The sequence below is a fragment of the Echinops telfairi genome, unplaced genomic scaffold (assembly GCF_000313985.2).
Source record: "Echinops telfairi isolate 266 unplaced genomic scaffold, ASM31398v2 ScPeMD7_7467;HRSCAF=8505_1, whole genome shotgun sequence".
In the NCBI taxonomy this organism is placed as follows: Eukaryota; Metazoa; Chordata; class Mammalia; order Afrosoricida; family Tenrecidae; genus Echinops; species Echinops telfairi.
In genome coordinates this window covers 43,561,746-43,565,705 of record NW_022111368.1, presented here as the reverse complement: position 1 = coordinate 43,565,705, position 3,960 = coordinate 43,561,746, and the positions used below count along the sequence as shown (strand labels likewise).

Here is a 3,960-nt window from a genome sequence, read left to right as displayed (position 1 = left end):
AAGAGATGAACTTTTCTACCTGGAAACAACTGATCCTGTAGTTGTTTCTGCATTGTTGTAGCTAGTTGCCATAGAATCGGTGGCCCCGTGTTAAACAGAACAAAACATTGCCCTGCCCTACGCCATCTTGATTATCTCTGGTATGTTCAAGTTCATTATCTCTGGTATGCGCAAGCTCATTGCAGTGGCCACTGCCGCAGTGCTCTTACTCACTGGGCTGCTAACTGCAAGGTCAGCAGTTTGGAGTCAGCAGCCACTCCACGTGAGGCAAACGAGGCTTTCTGCTCCCGGAAGATTAACAGCCTCAGAAAACCCCACGGGCAGCTCTACTCCGCCCCACAGGGTCACTGTGAGTTGGAATCCACTCAATGGCAGTGAATTTTGTGGGAGTTTTTCAACCTAGGGGTTTCATCTTCCAGCACAATTTCAGACTACACGACTTAAAAAATATATACATATTTTATTACAATATTTTTAAAAAACAAAATGAAACATCCTAAAAAACCCAAAATTTACTACTGATGCTAATTCCTAGGAAGTCAAGAAATTAACGAATCATTAAACATTCAACAGCAGAACCTTTATGATCTAACAACATGGTAGCCCCTCAAAAAGCTACAACCTGCAGCTTTAAAAAAGTATTTTCTCTACCAAGAATCTTATCAGCTATACAAAATTCTGTACCGTTTTTATACTTAAGCTAATATGGAGCTGCACTTGAATTCACATTCTTAGCTAAACAATTGCCTGAGCACACAGGAATACTCCATACATTATCACAGGATAGCCGCTTCATCTTCCTCTGCCTCCTCTTCCGATTCATCCTTCTTCTTTGAACCTGTGGGTCTGCCAGGACCCTTCTCTCTGCTTGACTTTGCCCTGGGCACAGAATACGTACAGCAACATCCTTTTCATATTCCTCCTTTCGCTTGGCTGCTTTCTGTTCCCTGGGCTGTTTATCTTTGCCTGGTCATTCAGACCACATTTCACCAGATTTTTTTGCAGGATCCACAATGGACAGACCCGGGTGTTCACCTTTGATCTTTGCGCGACGTTCAGAGCAAAACAGGAAGAAAGCAGATGGTTTGAGTAGCCTTGGGCTCTTTTTTCTTTCCCTTCTTATCACCTCTGGGAGGCACGTCATTTTTCATCTCCCTGTCACAGCTGATTTGTCACTTGTTGCATTTCTGCAAACGTGACTTTTCCTTTGCGCTTCTCGGAGAACTCGGCAAAGCTGACCAAGGAGTCTGGGTGCTTCTTGTGCAATTCCCGGCAGGTCTGCACGAAGATGGCGTACGAGGACAGCTGGTTGGGGTCTCCTTTGCCCATCCTGAGGCTCGGGGTCTGGGGCGAGCCTGGAAGCTTTTCCTCAAGCCTGCGAGGCAGTCGGATCTGCCAGGGATGCCTCCTTCCACAGGCTTGCAATCCCCAGCCTCTTGCCCGGCAGGCTTCTTGATGAGAGAGACACCGCGCCTTTGGGAGCCATTTGGTCTTCACAGACTGATTTATGCACATAAACCGCCACCCTTGTCTTCCTAATATGTCTAAATCTGGACGCTCTCCTATCTGTCCACCATGGGTGGGCCTACCTGGCAGAGACATAGCTACAGCTATGCCTGCTGTAGCGCCGATGGCACTTAGGTTCAACTTGCTAGATCGTCTCTGACAGATGGCGATGCCCACGGATGGCTCATTGATGCCGCTAGCCCCCTCAAGTGGGACCCAGTGCAATGCCTGTCCCTCCTCTGCCCACAGGCATGGGCAGCACCAGTGATGCACCTTCCAGCCCGCTTGCAGCACAAAAGCCATCCTAACTCAGAAGACCTCACTGGTGGCTTCTGACTCATAGCAACCCTCCAGGGCAGCGGAGAACTGCCTCCAAGACTGTTAACTCTTTCCGGGAGTAGAGAGCCTCGTCTTTCTCCCATACAACTATCTCAAGACTGTAAGCTGACAGTGGTTTCTGTGTTGCTTTCCGATTGTCCTGCTGAAGTGGCCTCTTTGAGAACGTCACTTTTTAGCTGTCAAACACGATTTAATTATTTCTCTCTCTCTCTCTCTCTCTCTCTCTCTCTCTCTCTCTCTGTTTCCTTTCCTTTTGGGATTTAGAGAAGGTGCTCCCTGAAGGTTGCCCTCCCTACTAGTTCTCTTCTGGGTGGGACCCCAGAGAGAGCTGCCGCCGGCAGTGCTGCAGGGCCACATTAGACCCATGATTTAGGCTTTGTGAAAGCAATGAACCGATTCGTATCCATGATAACTCCTGGGATTTCTTGGAGCTCTGGAGATACCTGGGCTCACCGAGACACCTCTCAGGTTACCAGCTTGCTCAGGATTGCATTGACAATCTCTCCTCCCACTGATTCCCCCACCAGGAGATTCGCCTAGGCATTTTCTTCCATGCAGCTGGTAATTAGATTCGCAACTCAACCCTTCCCTTGAGTCCAGGAACCCCAAGCACCACGACAAACCCATGCCTTGCTTAAGAGGTAAATATTTTCATCTGGCGCACTTTAAAATGTATTAGCTGGCATTCGTTTTATTCATGGACTGGGATCAGTAACAAAGTAAGGATGACAACTGAGTACTGCTTATTTCTTTTAAACCCGGTATTGAGAAATGGCTCTGACATTTAAACCTGGTATGACTTGAGCAAGGCGCCCTGGTGGCACAACTGTTAAGTGCTGGAATACTAACCAAAAGGTTTGAAATCCACCCTCATGGCTTGGACTTCTTGGGAGAAAGGCTCGGTTTCTCATCCCAGGATGACCGCCTAGGCCAGTAGGCCTATGGGGCACTTCTACTATGGCGCTGGGAGTCTGGACCCACTGCACAGCCCCTAACAACAACCTCATGATCCGAGCAGGGGAGCAGCTTCAAGGGTCCCCATTCAGTGAACTCTGCCTAGCAAAGAAGCCATAGGGTTGACATGGGAGGGGGACGCATGGGGAAATGGTCAAGAATGCACAGGGCCCTCGCACATATCTGAACATGTCTATTTCCTGCAGAAAGCCCGCGGCCAGCCCCGGAAGGGGCCGTCATCAAATCGACCGTCCCGCCTGGTTTGCTGGTGAAAACAGTTGAATGAAAGGAAACTGCAGCCTTCGGTGCCATCATCAATTACAGGCTCCTTCAAGGATAAGCTCGAGATTAAAAATAAACACCCCTTACCTTCCCCAGAAACAGATTTTTAGGAAGCTAAGCGAACACACCTGAGGAGGTGTGGTGTTGTCAGACCCTCTAATTGATTAATGACAAGACACATCAGCAAACCACAAGCCACCACTGTGGGCCGCTTACGTGGGAGGTACGGTGGTACAGCAAGGGACAAGGCAGTGTCCGACAAGGCGGAGAGCGATTGGGTCACAGCCCTCGTCCGCCCGCCCACCTGCCCCACTCAGCTCCGGGCTGGAAGTCAGTCTGGTCACCTCGGAGGACAGAAGGCCCACGGGGACTGCTGTCTGCAAGACTCCCTACAGAACAATGCCCGTGACTGGGGTGCAGTGGCTGTCGTGTGGACAGATGATGACCACCCGCATGTCATCTCTCGTCCTTTTCTTCCTCTGGGAGGCAGGACAGGTTCTGTTAGGGAGCAAGTTAGTGGGTCGTTCCTCTCCATGCCTAGGGCCCCCCTACAGGAGGTTGGAAGCAGATAAAGGCTAAAGGGCATGCGCTAATTCAGGCCTCTAGCCAGGAGGGGGGCAGTACACCCAGGTGGGTGGTACACCTGAATTGGCCCATATAGGCCAGGTGGGCTTAATTCAGCCAATGGGGTCAACCAGAACTGTTGACCACGCCTCCCAGCACAAGGCCCTACAAAGCTGGAACCTGCTCTGTGTGCTGGGGTTCTCTCTCTCTCCCCCTCTCTCTCTTCCTCTCCCCTCCCTCCAGGTCACCATGTGTGGGGTGTAGTCCTGTGTTCCATTTACTGTAACACCTGAAACTTCTTCTATCCTTTAAAAA

General features: G+C 50.2%; 1 pseudogene; it reads right to left on the bottom strand.

Annotated features, from left to right (window-relative positions):
• Nucleotides 1-776: 776 nt before the first annotated feature.
• On the bottom strand, nucleotides 777-1,329 carry LOC101647546 (annotated as a pseudogene).
• Between the last annotated feature and the right edge of the window lie 2,631 nt (nucleotides 1,330-3,960).